The following is an 18,187-nucleotide window of genomic DNA, read 5'->3' as shown; positions in this document are numbered from 1 at the left end:
TTACTCATGTAATTGTAACCCCTCTGTACGGTATTTTCACAATTAAAAAAGAAAAAGAAATGCAACTCAAAACAACACTGAGATAACACCTCACCCAGTTAGAATGGCCCTAATCAAGAACTCTAATCACAACAGATGCTAGAGGTGATGTGGACAGAAGGGAACCTTAATATATTGTTGGTGGGAGTGTAAACTTGTTCAACCGCTTTGGAAAGTAGTATGGAGGTTCCTCAAAAGACTTCACATAGAGCTCCCCCATGACAAAGCAATCCGACTTTTGGCCATTTACCCAAATGATCACAAACAAGACCACACTAAAGCTACCAGCACGACTATATTTATTGCAGCCTTATTTACCATAGCTAAGGTATGGAATCAACCTAGATGCCCCTCAGTAGATGAATGGATCTAGAAAATGTGGTATATATACACAATGGAATTCTATACCTCCATCAGAAAGAATGATATTGCCCCATTTGTTAGGAAATGGAAAGACTTGGAAAAAATTATATTGTGAAGTAAGCCAGGCCCAAAGAAACATAGGTCCCATGGTTTCCCTTATTTGCAATAACTAATACATATCTAAGACAAGCAGAAACGGTCAGATAAGTTGATGTTAGGTAAAAGAACCATACTTTTTAAAGTTTCCACAACTCTGTTCAATAGCTTATAGAAAACCAATACTAGATTAATGATATAATTCTTGAAACATTAAAAACTGGTTATTAAAAGTATGATTATATCTTTTAATAATCAAGTAAATTTTCTATAATAAAGAGAAAGTGTGTGAATCTAGTCTTTTGAACATACTAACAAAATATTCACATGTTAGATGTCTAAGCATATTATCTGACTTTCAAGCTTAAGTACACTTAAATAATTTTCATGCATGCAAATATAAACAAATAACAGTCATCTCCAAAACTGTCAGCCTCATCCTTTGCCTATATTTTCTCCTAAGTGCTTTACTCTTATCTCCACTCAGAAAATGAGAAGTGGCTCAGGTGGTATAACACTTGCCCTGAGCTCAAGAGCTGAGAGACAGAGCCCAGGTCTAGAGTTCAACCCCCACAACCAAAAAATAAAATAAATTAAAATAAAAAAGAATTATATATATTATTATATATTATAATATTATAATTATATCTGTGCAGTGTGTGTGTGTATGTATGTTTAACATATACTCTTTCTTTATACTTAGAACTCTGGGTATTTGTTTAGTCAAAATAGTTGCAAGTTTCCAATAGGATTTGAGATCATATATATATATATGATATAAATATATATCATATCATATATATTTTTTTCAACCTAGAATGAGGAAAAGTTTTGTTCTCAAAACAATATTTTCAGAACTCAGAATAATATTAGCAAATAACCAGCTAAGAAGAATGCAATATTTTATTCCTTTTTAAAAATTTTTATTTATTATTAAAAAAAATTCTTTTGTCATTAATGGGGCTTAGGCCTGGGCACTGTCCCTCAGCTCTTCAGCTAGCACTCTACCACTTGAGCCACAGCACCACTTCAGGCTTTTCCTGTTTATGTAGTGATGAGGAATTGAACCCAGGGCTTCATGTATGCAAGACAAGCACTCTACCACTGAGCCACTTTCCCAGCCCTGTCCCTTGTTTTTATAAGCTTACTTAACAATTGACAGAAGTAGAAACATTGTCAGCAGAGATCTTTTTGTATTTTAGGTCAGATATTCAATGCCTTCAAAATGTAGCAAAAATCTTTCTTTTCATACTTCCGGCACTAACACGTATGTGTCACCAAAGATAGCTTGTTCATTAGGCTCCAGTCTCAGTTACCTTAAAGAATTACCAGGAACTAGATTTCAGAAATTATTTTGCAAAGTAAGAAGCAGTAAACTTCCTTATCATGACATCTTTTAAAATTTTGCATTGCAAGTAGATGCAGATTGGATTGCAGAAAACCTGACACCTCATTAAGATGAAATAAGGACAAGTGTGAACAGTGAGTGCTAGCATAATGACCTAGCTGTTGTAATTCTTTTGACAACTTGTTAGCATCTCATCTCAAAAGTCCAAATCCTTGGGGTAAGAATAGGGGGAGGAGGAGGGCTGGAAAGAGTGGTGGATAATCTTACATATGAAATAGAATGTGTGGGTAGAATAGATCTCAGACACTCATTTTTCTGGAAAGATGTGATAGAGTCACATATGGTAAAGTCACATATGGTAGATGGTTAATGCATTGATTCTGCCCTCTGTGAAAACATATGCAAATGACTGACAATAGAGCAAACACTAGGGGTAGCCAAGAGCCAGAAGTAGGGCTGTTCTTATGGAAATAGCATCGCATGTTAGCAACTACAGAGATGGGATTTGGGCTCTAAGTCCAGACTAAAGTGCATAGATTCTTAACTTGCTAAGTGCTACAGGTCATGAAAGATGCAAAGCAAACCAGTTTAGTTTTAGCAAAAAATGCCAGAGAAAAATAAAAACAAGTAATCAGAACTCTGAATTCAAAATGGTCTTTAACTAAAAATTATACTGAAAAAATGAATAATTTTGTAGATTCTCTTGCTTCATCTTTGCTAGTGCAGAGATTTATATTTTATTGTTAAGTGTGTGTAAGTAGCACATATAAAAATGAGCTACTTAAGCCGGGTGCTGGTGGCTCACACCTGTAATCCTAGCTACCAAGGAGGCTGAGATCTGAGGATCGCAGTTCAAAGCCAGCCCGGGCAGGAAACTCCATGAGACTCTAATCTCCAATTAACCACCAGAAAAACAGAAGTGGCGCTGTGGCTCAAGTGGTAGAGCGTTCACCTTGAGCCAAAGAGCGCAGGGACAGTGCCCAAGCCCAGAGTTCAAGCCCCATGACGGACAAAAAAAAAAAGAGCTACTGATAGAAAATAGTCAAAATTAATGATAATCAAAGCTCAATTTTCCATCTATGTTGAAAGATATTGAAAGTCTGCTAAGGGTTTTTAATATTTCTTTAAAAAATCTAATCTAACTGGAATGAAACATAAACATATTTGGAGATGTAAGAATAAAGTCCCCTCTTATATGGCCAAAATGAGCTAATTACAAAGACCAACTCTAACAACAAAATGAGCACACATAGGTTGGAATCTATGTGAGATATCAGGACAAATCATTTCAGCACTTTCAGATTCATTTCATACCAATATAATTAAGTATGGCCAGCACTCATTTATATCCCATGTGTCAACTTTAGATTCATTACAATCATGATTTGTGATAAAAATCAGAACTAGTAAAGGAGTTAGCATAGCTCCTATTGCAGCTTACAGAGTTTTCATCAGCTTTCTGTATTTGTCCTATAGAATTATGTCAACAGAAAATTATGATGCAAGCCCAAATATGTAAAATGTGTAAAAATAAAACAAATTCCCAAGCTTGGTCACTAAACATTTTACTCTCTGTGAAATTATGGATGTGGAAATTATTGCATACTTCAAGGAATGGAAGTAGCAGGTCCTGTGCTGGTTCTACAGTTTAAAACAAAAACAAAAACAATGAGAGAGATGTTCATTAATAGGTGGAGATGGTACTCAGTGGTAGAGTTTTAAACTAGCATGTCTAAGGAGAGTCTCGAGCACCACAAAATAAAAGAGTAACATATATGTAGAGAGAGAGAGAGAGAGAAAGATATAGATATATAATGCATATATATACATATGTATGCAATATATACACATAAGTACATCTATCCATATGTGTATATGCACATATACGTATATATGTGTGCATGTGTGTGTATATATATGTGTGTGATATATATATATATCACACTCTCATTGGAATCACTGGCTCCTCTGATTTCAGTTTAGAAGGCAAAGGAGGGAGATGATTAAATAAGCAAGTCTGAGAATTTGCTGTGAGCATGTTTTAAAACAAAAATTTAAATGCTATTTTATAACTTCAAAAATTTTTGTTGATGAAAGGTCAACAAAAATGGATTCCTCCTTTAGTAACTCTGATGAATTCATATCCTTATAATGTAGCAAAGAAGTATAATGTAACGCTGAGTGCCAGTGGCTCATGCTTGTAATCCTAAATACTCAGGAGGCTAAAATATGGGGATCACAGTTCAAAACCAGACCTGGTAGAAAAGTCCATGAGTCTCTTATTGTCAATTGGCCAGCAAAAAGCTGTAAATAATGCTATGGCTGAATGGTAGAGTACCAGCTTTGTGTGAGAAAATTAAGCGTTAATGCCCAGACCATGAATTCTAAGCCCTATTACGGGCAGAAAGAAAGAAAAAAAGAAAAAGAGAGGGAGAATGAAAGAAAGAGAAAGAGAGAAAAGAGAAAGAGTGAGAAAGAAAGAGAGGAGGAAGGTAAGAATGAGAAAGAAGAAAGAAAGATAAAATGAATCAGGGTCATTTTTTTACAAATAAAACAAATTTTACAAGACTTTTCTTTGTAGAGATCATAGATTACATCATTGTAATAAAATTATACATAAATATATGTGTTTCAGGCTACCCAGAGGATATTACAATAAACAAACAAATAATGTTACGTAGGAATAGATGGTATAGTTGTATTCAAGCCAACTGAAAACAATATAAAGTATATTTGACATCTTCCTTTGCCTTTTTTTTGACATAGGAAATATTTCTTCTCCTCCCCCTCCTCCTCCTCCTCCTCCCCTTCCTCCTCCTCTTCCTCCTCCTCCTTCTCTTCTTCTCCTTCTCCTTCTCCTTCTCCTTCCTTCTCTTCCTCCTTCCTTCTCTTCCTCCTTCCTTCTTCCTCCTCCTCCTTCTCCTCCTCCTCCTCCTCCTCCTCCTCCTCCTCCTCCTCCTCCTCCTTCTTCTTCTCCTTGATGAAACACCACCGTTGAAATACTAGAGCCAGGGTTGTTTTGTCAACGCACCTTTGAAGTCTCATTCCACATAAATAATATATTCTTCCCTATCTCTCCTTCCCACTGCCTGAGCAGAGAAGATGAAAGATGTCCTATAACCATGCTATTAACAAGATAGAATTTGCTTTAATGGCAGAGAAAAGAGATTGTCTTCACTTTCTGTTTCTAATAATACAATTCTACCAGCTAGCTATTACTTAAAGAGTGATAAATTATTTAAAGTGTCAGGCACGACAGTTAAAGTTGGGCATAGTGGTTAACATCTATAACACCTGAACTTGGGACATTGAGATTGGAAGATCAAGAATTTGAGCCCAGCCTGGATTATATAATGTTATTCTGTTTTCGTACTTGGGAAAATTTTAATTTAGCTGTATTATTCTAATAATGATTGGAAAAGAAAGATAATGACTCTTTTTGTTGATACTGCCCTGAATGTTTGTTTCTATAGATAATAGTTACTTTAATCTAAAAAAATGTTTTTTTCCCACTTCCTTTGTATCATATGTAGGTTACATTTAGTACACACATTTATAGGTCAGACTGCAACAGTAGTTGTTCTGTCCATATAACTGAATAGCATGGATTAAATTGTTCCACTTCAGTTTAACTGAATCTTCTGAAAGAAAAACAAAACAAAAACAAAAACAAAACTCTTCAGCGATAGGTAATCATGTGTCTCTTATTAATGACAACTCCCAGTTTGCATTTTCTACCCAACCTGTCTTGTGCATGTTTCCAGATGGATTTCTTGTAACCAACCCATAGGGAGTTGTTGACAGGTGATTAGGAAGTGCCTGCCTTGGATAATTTTATTTCTTAGTTCCATATCAACAGGGTACTGTACTTCTCACTTTCTTTACTCCCATGCTTTTTGTGACATGTCTGAAAAAAAAATGTTGCTCCTAACCTTACCATAATGTTCTCTCAGATTTTTTAAATAAGTTTTTTTATTGTGAAAATACTGTACAGAGGGGTTACACTCACATGAGCAAGGTAATGAGCACACTTCTTATCAAGCATTTTTATAAAATTGATTCTTGTCATAGCTTGTCCTCTTGATACTTAACATTCCTGCCAGAAATGTAATAGCATGCTAGCCGTCCTTTCTCCCTGCAAATTACCAAAAAGCCACATAATCGTAGAAGTGTTGAGCAAGCAAGATATATGGAATGGTATCAAATTCTAACTTCAGTTTCATGGAAGCTGATTAACTTTCATGTTTAATGGGTGTTCACTTGGTACCCTTACGTTTGTGTGGTAAGTATTTATATAACTCTGGGCAAGTCAAACAGAGGTTGTTAGACAAGCAAATCTTGAAGAGAATGCTGTATCTGATTTTGCTGACTCTGCTAGAAATATCTTGCTTACTTCATACGGTGAACAAAATATTAGATATTTCTTCTTTATTCTTCTATTGTAGATGGTTGTCATGCTTTTTAACTGGTTAGGATGTTTTTTCTTGGACAATATTAATACCATATTGGCTTTGTTCAAAGGCTGTCTATGATGAACATTGTATGCAAAGTATCTACAGAAGCATTGATAAAATCACCTAAGCTTTAATGCTGGAGTAAACTTAACCATTCATAGTCAGGATTTTATTTGGACTACTTGACTATACACTGAAATTAAATATCAGAAAAAAATAAAATAAAATGTTGAAACAAGGACACAGGATGACCCATTGCAACAATGATACTCACAGGACACTAGGTTGGAAATGAACTTTACAACTTGGGGATGGGGGAATAAGGAAGATAGGGGAGGGAAGATATAGTGGAAGAATAACAAAGGAGGGGGTAACAAGAAAAGTACTCATTGCCTTGTTCATGTAACTGTAACCCCTCTGTACAGCATCTTTACAAAATAAATAAATACCTGTTGCTGGTGGCTCACTCCTGTAATTCTAGCTACTCAGGAGGCTGAGATCTGAGGATTTCAGTGGTTCAAAACCAGGCCTGGCAGGAAAATCTGTGAGACTCCTCTACAATAAACTACTAAGAAAAAGTCAAAATTGGCACTGTAGCTCAAGTGGTACAACACTAGCCTTGAGCACAAAGAGACTCAGGGATAAAGCCCAAGTATTGAGTTCAAGTCCCAAGCCTAGAAAAAAAAATAATTAGCTAACAAGGTTGACCAGAGTTATGTTCACCAATGATGCTTTATGAAATGGCATGGTGTTTAGGATATAATTTTATTCAAACAAATACATTGTCTCCGGATTCATGTGTGAGAAAAGCACTTGAATTAATTCCTTCTAATTTTTTGTCTTTGACATTGAATAACAGAATTTTTAGCCATTTCTTCAACTATACAAAAGGAATCATGTTGCTTTGGTCATGTGTATCAGTTAATTGTCAATGTAAAATAAACTCTTCTAAAATATCTTAGTTTGATGTGACAATTCATGTACTTTCAGTTCTGTGGATCAGCTATTTGGGCCCAGCTCAGTTAATATGGTGTAAATGCTCCATAAAGTGTTGGCTAAGTATTCTAACAGAAAGCACAGTTTTTTTAAAAATTAATTTTTGATTGCTGGTACATCTTGTGGTAAGGTGATTGACATTAGAAAGAACAAAATTTAGTGGGTAGATTGCATCAGAGCATGCTGCTCCAATGTGATCACATGGGAATGTCTTATTACTTTTCTTATATGTGGCAAGTGAGGGCCAGTATCAGTACATGAGCATAGCTCAGTCCTCTCCTGTCATACTTGTTAATGTCTCATTGGCCAAAGCAAATCACATGTCCAAAACAAGTGTCAGTCTCAATAGGAGCATCCCCAAGTCCTGATGCAAAAAGGTATTCATAGAAAGAGATATGAGAAAACAGTAACCATTTTGCAATTGATCACAACTCACATTCTAAATATGTATAGTACTATAGTTACCAGTCAGACTGTGAATATCCTTGAGGCATTGCACAGTATCAGTTTGACCTTGAGCAAGTTCCTCAACCTCTCTGTCTTGAGATTCCTTAATGCATTAAGGGATATAATTCTATAATATTGCCCCATAGGAATTGTTTTCAAGATTTAAATAAGTTTAATCATTGTGATAAATTGAAGACTGCTAAGACACATTAAAATACACATAATAAAAGCCACTTACTGATACCTTAGCAACAAAAGCCCCTAATACTATTTTTAAAGATTAGGATGCATTCTCTTATTCACATAGTCTATGTTCTATAGGTCTATATCATTGTACTTACGGACATCATTTGTTTTTCCTTTCTTTTATAACCTTTCATTTTCATATTTTTTTAATCTACAGTCTTTGTTGATTGTTTTACATGGAATTTTAAACGGCTCTTGTTGACCTCTTTTTCTTTAAGAACACCAAACCTCTTTCTCATTCAGGGCCTTCCTGTCTGTTCTTCACTATCTAGAATACTTTCCCCCCATTCCTCCCCTGATCGAATTCAGATTTCATTTGAAATTGCAGATTTTCACGGAGAATATATATGATTATCATGCCTAAAAGTTCTCTCCTTGGTCAATACATTATGTTCCTATCATATGACTAGCTTATATAGCATACCATGCATTCTACTCTCTAAAATGTGTACTGTCATCTTCCATCTTTGAATGTAAGCATCATTAGAGCATGAACCACCATTTTGTTGTCACCATTGTGACATCTAAAGTGTACCATTTACATAATAGAATTTTTGTTCATATTTAATAAATTTATTAAAAGCATTATTTATTTCTGTGTTCCCTCTGGTCCCTGACACCCTACTGTATACTTTAACTGAGTTCTTAGTGAATGTCTGTTCAATAAAGAAGATGTAGTCTCTCAAGTTTGTCTGTTTAGTGTCATAATATAGAGGTCATTGATGATATCAGATTTTGTTTTTGTTGGTTTTTGTTTTTGTTTTATTTTTGAGAGAAAGAACAAAAATATCAAGCTGAAAATAATATTTAAAGATCGAAGGAAAACTGTATGGTACAAAACAAAAGTAATGGACATGCTTGAAAGCAGTAATTCAGTTAGGTCCCTATTATCTGTGCTAATGAAGAGGAGCAATGAAGCAGAAGATCCATAACAACGATAATGAAAAACTATTTGCATTTAGCTCTGAGATGCATCATCCAGAGCCCTAACTTGTAAACAGGTTACATTCCAAAGGTCATTTTAAAACAAGTTATTTCAGATTCAGAAACTATTATCTAGGAAATCATATAGCTGGTGTATACTCTAGCAATATTAAGGGATTAAAAAACTGAAAAATTATTTTATCACTTAAGTTAAAAAAATAGCTTTCTAGTTTCTAAATAGATAAGTTTAGAAATTTAACCACAGGCTAAGCCATCCAATCCAGAGGAAGCGAAAGGAAGGAAGGAAAAAAGGAAGGGAGGAAAGAAGGAAGGAAGGAAGGAAGGAAGGAAGGAAGGAAGGAAGGAAGGAAGGAAGGAAGGAAGGAAGGAAGGAAGGAAAGAAGGAAAGAAGGAAGGAAGGAAAGACAAAATAAATAATGAAAGAAAGAAAGATAGAAAAAAGCAAGCAAGCAAGCAAGCAAGCAAGCAAGCAAGAAAGAAAGAAAGAAAGAAAGAAGAAAAGGAAGGAGAAATTATCTCCCTCAAGTACTTCCAGCTGTAAAGGAAAAAAATGTGATAAATGGTAGAGGCAGAAACTGAGCTAGTGTACTGGGGTTTTATAATAATTGTATATAGGTAATAGGAAATCCTTATTGCAGTCTGTCTGATAGTTCAATGGAAATCCCTTTGGAAGACATTATTGGAAGTAGATCAAGCACAGAACAAGGGGAGATAAAATATCAGTAAATACAAGCTTAATATTCTTCACCAGATCAAATCTTAGATTAATTTAGCCCCAAAGACATGAGCTAAGAGAGTATAACCCCAATAATATGAAATAGGAGAGCTGGAATGGTGTGAGGAGAGAGGATGTATACAAGGAGATTGAAGCAGGAATAGCACTACTCATAATAGGAAATGTATAAAATTCTCATCACATGAGAGTGGAATATGGATCCAATCAATCAGACACAGTTGAATAAACAAAAGCAATGGGCAACAACATTTTCAATACTTATTAAGTGACCATGCATTTCAAAGTTTCATGCACTGTCATGCTGTCTGTTCAAAGTTAAGTAAAACTCAATTATAATCATAGAATACATAGATGCAATAATATTATGTGAAGGAAACAAAGGGAAAGATGGATCTGGAAAGCAGCTTGATGCCGTCTTGGGTACAAGAGTAGGACCTGAGAACCCAGTGGTTTTTATAGGTGTTTTTCAATGTTGCAGTCTAGTCCTTTCCAGATCTGATTGAGAAATAATTTGAGATTGGAACTAGATAAGACTATACTTTCCCAAAATAGTGTCATTTAAAGGACACTATTTATTTATATTATTTTATGTTCTCTATCCCTTTCTTAATAATTAAATTTCTTGTTGGTTTTTTGGGGGAGTTTTTTTTTTTTTTTTGGTCTGTCGTGGGGCTTGAACTCTGGGCTTGGGCGCTGTCCTTGCACTCTTCAGCTCAAGGCGAGTGCTCTACCGCTTGAGCCACAGCACACTTCCAATAATTAAATTTCTAAATGCTATTATTTTCCTTTATTTTTGTAATGTGAGACTCATACTCCCAGCCCAGACAATGCAAATTGAAAGCAGTTTTTCAGATAAGAATAGATTTCATATATTGTGTGAATTTAAGCACAACTGGAGGAGAATTAGACCTGAAGGTAGCTGAATAAAGAACATTCTAGAAAATGGGAATAGCTAACTGCAAACAAAAACTCATAATGTCCCTTCTTGACTTTTCATTCTGAGAAAAAGCAAGGAAATCACTCTATGAATGCAATTTGGAGAAAATTAATTAGTAAGTAAAGTGATCAGCTCGAATTTACAAAGGAACCAGAGTACCCGAGACTTTAATGGATGTTAAAGAACTTTCATATTTCACTCTGTGCATTTGTGTGTGTATGTGTGTGTGTGTGTGTTTGTAGTGTACGTAGGGTGCACTGTGCAGTGTATATAAGAAACAAAAAGGAAGAGAGAGAGGCACACACAGATAGGAACACAAACAGACATTAGATGTCCAGCAAATCAATGAGTGCTATTATTTGACATATGTAGAAAAACAATTTGGATACTGTGTTGAAAGAGATGGTATATGGGGGAGAGAGACAAGGTTGGAAGTCAAAGAAATAGGATCCACTAAGAAATAGTGGAGCAACAGAACAGAGTAGTAACACTGGTGGTGTTGACAAATGGTCAGACTCTAGGATATGAGAAAGAGATCAAAATGCTGACTGTTGGCCTCAGCAACGGGAAGAACTGCGTTGTTTGCTGCTGTGCTTATGAAAAAGATGGTGGCAAAATTTGGGAGTTGTGTTTGGCACGTTAAATTTGAATCAATCAAATATTGAATTGATGTTTAAAAGTTGTCAACCTAGTGTATAAGGCTGGGATGTCAGAGGCAAAAAACCAATCATGAAGAAGTAAGATTGGGAATCCAGCAACATACGTGATATTCATAACCTTGGGCCTAGATGTGATCACCCAGTGTTATCACCCACCATTAAAGTTTATCACTGGGAATTGAAAGTAAATGTTTGCTTCATATTTGTTGGCAGTTTGTAGAAAACAAAATTCACAATGAATCTTAGTTTCAGTAACCCTCAATTGCTCCCCCATCATAAATACTTCATTTGCATTTGTTTTTTTCATTTATTTATTTGTTCCTAGGAGTTATATTTATTTTCAAATCCAATCTCCTTGCCTACAGCCATTTAAATGTTGTCAATGACTCACCCTGGTAAATAAAACTTTCTATTTAGGACAGAGTGCTGTTGTCTCTTATTTTATTGTCTAATTCGAATTCCTTCCTCACTGGGAAGTGAATTGCTTCATCTCTGTTTAGAGTTGTAATTTGTACTCTGGAAGGAAACAAATCCTTCAAAGACATTAGAGTGTTGACACATAATCTCACCAGTAGGGAAAGGCAATTGATAGTCTTCTAGTTATATAATTTTGACACTCTTAGTCTCAGAGACTAACATGGAATTTTATTGGGGAGGCTGTGGGATAATAATCTGGAGTTATATATACAATCCTCCAAATTTTAAACATTGTCCACATACACATCTAAATACACAAAAGGGGGATTTAGTTTTTGCCTTCAATAATATAGGAATTTATTTCAATTGCTAAAATAGTAATGGTATTCCATGTTAAGAAAAATGGGAAATAGCAAATGAGGACATGCTTAGGAAAGAAGAATTCTTGTTTTTCCATGTCATTTAGTTATACACTCAAATTCCTTTCACCAATAATGCTGCCCCTTTATCTGCTTTTCTGCTAGGGTGCTTAATGCTTTGGGTTTTTTGTTTATTTTTTTCAAGACACGTTTGAAATATAGGTTGGTCATATCATATCTTTTATTTGGAAGTCAGGCCCATGTCCTGTTTTAGCCACAAGCACCTGTGCAAGGCAGGAAGCTGTAGTTCTTGAGGCCCTCTGACTTACATAAGGACGAGGGAAAGGAACTGCATAAAGGATTGCATGAAAAGCGAGTAGAAGCAAGCTGGATATATGTTTATTCTGTTTCTGGAAAAGCAGAGAGATGTTTGTCTTCTGTTCATGTCAAGAGTGTTTTCAATTTTTATGAAAAAAGTGTCATCAAATCTTACAAGAAAAAAAAACTTATTTTTATAAATTTGAAAATAAGCAACATTAATGATGATGATGAAAATGGCAAAACATATTATCTACTTTAGAGATCTAGAAAAATCCAGAGAAGTAGGGAAGAAGACACAGAGAGAGAGAGAGAGAGAGAGAGAGAGAGAGACTGCATGTGCACTCCGGGGGGGGGGGGACTACATGTAGTGAATATTTGCACACACTAAATAAGATCCAAAAAACAAAATCCTCTTCCTACCTCATCAGAGCCTCCGCTTGCTGTGTACATGTCTTCCTTCAGGCAACCTGAAGACTGCCCTACATGTGTTGGGGAGTCAAAGCTCTTGGCTTCATCCCACATAACCTTTGACCTAGAAGGTAAACATCAGCTTTGAAATGGAGATGGGCATCAACTTCCAGTGTCTTCCTCAGGGAGAGTACCACCACTGCCACTTGATTTGAATAAATTCTTCCATAAGATTGATTTGTACCTACCTCCATCCCAAAGGCCCTCGTTTCAATATTAACATAATGTACAGGTCACCGCAGTGCCTTTTTCAGCTGAGATAGGTGAAACTGTTATCTTCCACCTGGAATAGCCTTCATCCAGAGTCTGCCTCTTTAACTCTTCCTTTAGACCACAGTCATGTCTCGCTTTCTCAATGGAGCCTTTCCTGACCATACGATTAGATTAGTTTCCATACTACATGTTTTCATAGTTTCCTAAACTCCATAACATTTATTCCATGGTCTATACATGAGAATATCTTCACAAATATTTACTTAATATCTCTATTTCCTACTTGAATAGAGCGCATGAGTATCTTTCTACATCATTGAAAAGGGAAATGAGTTCCAAGCCCACCACAGCGTAGATGATGAATTAATATTTTTAAATTAGTGAAGTAAAGAATTAATATTAATTGAATAATTATAAGGACAAAGTAACAAATGAATACCATGCTTTGTCGCACAGAATATTCAAAGCCAAAAGCCATCCTCAGATGAACATGATGTTCAAAAGCCTAGACATTACACAGTTAAATACATAAACACACACACACACACACACACACACACACATCAACTGACCTGAGTGGCTGAATGGTAGCAGAAAATGTATTTAATTTTCCTCAAGAGAAATGACAAATTTTCTACTGACCAAGATACCTGTCAGGAATAAATGAGAGAATGCCATACCTCATCTACCTAAGGGAAATTTGCAAGGCTCTACATTCGATTATTTGTGTTTAAATGCACCAGTACTCTGGCATTACAGTACAAATGACAGCAAGAACTGCTGAGAAATTCTTGCAGAGAACATGTGTCTTGAACCAACAGCTTACAAACTCAGGACAAAGGAATGAAAAGAACCTAGAACCAGAATAGCTGTGTTGTCATTGTATTAAACATCACTGGATTCATTATCTTTCTTAACATCTTCACATAGAAGCTATTTTGAATTACATCTATGTAACTTTATCTAGAATCTTTCTGTATGACATATGAGTCAAGTTGTATTTCCAATAATTTCTTAGCAACAGATGATATAAGTAATCACCTTGACAAATGCCAATCATCTGATATATTGCTTATAATCCCTTTTGTACTCTGTTCTTTTTGTAATCTTTTTAGGGTTCCTTAGTTTTTATTCTAGATTTTTACATGCTTATTGCAAGTACTTGTGATTTTCTCTTTATCTGTGATCTTTTTGTGTCTTCCCACCAGAACATAAACCCCATGACAACAGAGAACACACTAGTTCATATTCCTCAAGTATATTATAGAACATCATGCATACAATAGAGAACACAGGATTAGTTAATTTTGTAAATCAGAAATTATACATGATCTGCAACTTTGAATAAATGAACGAATGCCCTTATAATCAAATTACAATAAATATAATTTCTTATCTGATCACATTGATGTTCCATAATGTAATTTAAAGACATGGAGCACAGATTTCTAAAGAATAGTTTGGAGCATTAAAGAAATGTCATACTTAAGATTCCTCAACATGTCATTTCTTCACTAAGAAAATTAGAGTCTCATGTGGTTATTTTTAGGTTGTGGAGAAATAGTAAAACATTTACAGGTGCAATTCACCCTAAAGATTTTTGAGCTCTAATTGTTGCCATCTGTCACTATATGCCCAACTTTTCTCTGATTTAACGATGCTACAAGTGAGTAGTTAGCCTTATTTCTATTATATTGAGGAAAGTAAGACTCAAGCAAACACTAACTGGTTCAAATGCATAAAAATGTGGTAAAATGTGTGAAGATATGTGACACACTGTATATTTATAGTGGATTTATAACTCCAAAGCAGATTTTGTTTCTACTATGCTGCCCTATGAGTGGGTAAGGTATAGCCAATGTGATACACACAGCAGGAAATGTGTGAATTCATCTCAAATAGAGTTCTATAAATACAAAACCAAATACAGAAAGTATACTTCACAAAGGCAAATGGCACATAACAAGGGTATATCTTTTTTCCAGTAATTAAATCAATTCCAGAAAGATGAAAGTATCTTGATAAACTTAGGACAGTTTCTTGTCGACATACTTCCAATTATTAATTCACTGGGAGCTGTTGTAACAATTGTATAACTTTCAGATTGGTGTCTTCACTTTAAATAGCAGAGGTACCTTTTTATATACAGAAATAAGCTCTTCCTTGCTAGCTGGAAGTTTGTGTCAGCAATCAGATCACTCAAATATAAGATTTGCTGATGTGAGAAAATCCAAAGCTGGTTAATTGCATCAGATTTTGAGGTGAAAATCATCTTCTTTCCAGCCTTCCACATCATCAAGGCTGAGGCTAAGTGCAATATGAGGGCTGCTTGTGCAGCTCAATGGTGACAAAACTGCTGACCTGGTTGTTCTTCCATCAACTCTTGTTGAACCCAAAGTGAAAAAAATAAAATACAAATTTTGAGTCTTCATGTAAGCATCCAGATGACATATTCTGCAAGGAAGGCGCTTTTGAATCATAAACTTTTGTACGATCTTCCCCATTTTATCATGCACAAAAGCTTACTTCAAACATTATGCAAAAATGAGATTGAATGCAGTTTCCCAGATGCAGAAAATTGTTTTGGATGACCCAGCCCTGAAATTGCTATGATCTATAAAAAGAAAATGACTGATTTGAAAAAAAACATTTCTTAGTTTATTTACTGTAGGAATCCAAGTCTACAAATGAGTTTATTAATTATTGTGCTGTGTCTATATTTCTGTGGTTCCCATAAAATAAAATAGACAGATAACTTTTTTCTTTCATAAAGGAGTAAAATAAATCAGTGTGTCTGTTTAAAGTACTACTAACAGGCTTTTAAAAGTCAAAGTACACACAACATGCAAAATTCAATTAGATTTACTTTAAAGAAAGGCTAAACACGACCATCAAATTTAAGCTCCTTCAACTGTTCTTGTTTGTAACCCTGAACATAACATTTCTCTCAATCTTAAAATTAGTACCATTTAAACAGCCTTTCCCAAAAAAACTAAACATTTTTTACCCTTCTCATTGATTTAGCATCCATTATATTCTAATGCTCATATTCAAATTTCACTGAAATCATTCTTCCTAAATGTACTGATGCTTCTAACTTTTTATATTCAAAGTTTTCTCACTGTCTTCCCCCTTAGTATTTGCAATGTTTGGATTGCATTTTTGGATAGCATTTTTCCCCCTGAATTTCCTAGATATCTTAGATAGGTTTAGCTATTCCTAATTTTTCTTTCCCTCTCTTTCTTTCCTTTTTTTCTTTCTTTCTTTTTTCCTTCTTTCTTTCTTTCTTTTTTCCTTCTTTCTTTCTTTCCTCTTTCTTTCTTTCTTTCTTTCCTCCTTCTTCTTCCCTCCCTCCCTCCCTCTTCCTCTCTCTTTCCCTTGCTTTTCCTCTCTCCTTCCTTCTTTATTCTGGGTTCCTTAATGTTTGCTAGACAGGCATTCTATCACTTGAGCTATGCTCCTAGCTTTTCCTTTGCTTTAGTTATTTTTCAAGTAAATTCTTCAACTTTTTGTTTGTTTTACTGGCTCCTGAATTCAGGGCCTCTAAATCTTCCTTGATTTTTTTTTTCCACTCACAACTGGTGTTCTATGTTGAAACAGACCTTACTTCCAACCTTTTACTGGTTAATTCGACATAAATGTTTGGTGGCTTTATATTCAGGGCTGACTTTAATCCTTAATTCTTAGATTTCATCAGCCTGAAAAGCTAGGATTACTGACTTGAACCACTAGCACCAGGATGGTCTTTCACTTTTGTCATGGGATAGCCATGGATCACATTCCTCTTTCTATGCATACTGGATACCTGGGATCACAGACACACGCCACCCTGCCCAGCTTATTGAATAAGACAAGGGTCTCACTGATTCTTTTTTTTTAATTGTGAAAATACCGTATAGAGGGGTTACAATTACATGGGTAAGATAGCATTGTTGCCTCCTCCTTTGTTTCCCCTTCCCATCCCTTCCCATCTCCCACCCCCCACCCATGCGCCCCCCTCACTGATTCTTTTGCTTGTAGTAGATCTCTGTTTATTGAGTAGCTGAGATTACAGAGATATTAATCTCTTTATTCATTCAAAATGATTTTTAAAGGCAACTCTAGTTAATCATTGTGCTCAAAACCAGACAAAATTAGTATGACAAACATCCCAAGTATTTCACAGTGCAGGTGAAAGTCTTCCAAACTATCTTCAATAGAAATGCTTTAAAGGCAGCATTTGTAAGACTAGAACAAAGAAGAATCAGCCGCATTTCCTGTATTGTACTTCATTTATCTTCATGAGTTTCTCCACTTGCACAGCTTCAAAATTTGTACGATGAAGCTTGTTAATTTTTGTTCTCTATACAAAACAGTCTTCCACCCTGGAAGTTAGTGGAGATAAAGTTCAAGTGGTAGAGTGCCAGCCCTTAGTTAAAATGCTAAGGGACAGTGCCAAAGCCTTGAGTCATTGCCTTAGCATTGATACATGTGTGCACATGTGCACACATACACACACATACATACACATACACACATACATGCACACACACACTAAAACCAGCCAAATATCAAAGAAAAAATCAGGTTTGCTAATTGAATAAAGTAAAATAATAAATACAATGTGTCATAGAAATACTCTGTATTCATGGTCTATAATATTCAATCTTCCATAGAGTGGACAAGTCAGCCCTCCCAAAATTAAACTATAAATTTAAATGAAACTAACATCAAAATCTTAAATGGAAATACAGCACATGAAGTAGGATGGTAGAAATGAAGGGCTCACAACAGTTATGAGGTACCTGTTGGTGTTGGCCCCAATAATTATTTCATCTCCAGAATAATATTGCCCTGAGAAATGACTTTCTACAACATGATCATTCTTCCTAGTGATGAAGACAGAATATTTTATTCAAGAACACTTACCTTTTTAAATAGATTTTTTTTTTATTGTAAAAACAACGTATAGAGGGATTACAGTTATATGAGTAAGGTAATGAGTACATTTAGCGAAGGTACACCTTTCAGATGTTGGTTCTTCTGTACCTCCTTAGATATGTGTAAGGACACCTGAAAAGAGATCAACCTCAAGGAAACCATAGTGAAGTTCCAGTGGATGGATGGATGTTGAGAGGACTGGACCAGGCATTAGACACCCACC

The sequence above is a fragment of the Dipodomys spectabilis genome, unplaced genomic scaffold, assembly GCF_019054845.1.
Source record: "Dipodomys spectabilis isolate Male_0828 unplaced genomic scaffold, ASM1905484v1 ptg000019l, whole genome shotgun sequence".
NCBI lineage: Eukaryota > Metazoa > Chordata > Mammalia > Rodentia > Heteromyidae > Dipodomys > Dipodomys spectabilis.
The sequence above is the reverse complement of the archived record's forward strand: the minus strand, read 5'-3'. Positions refer to the sequence as shown.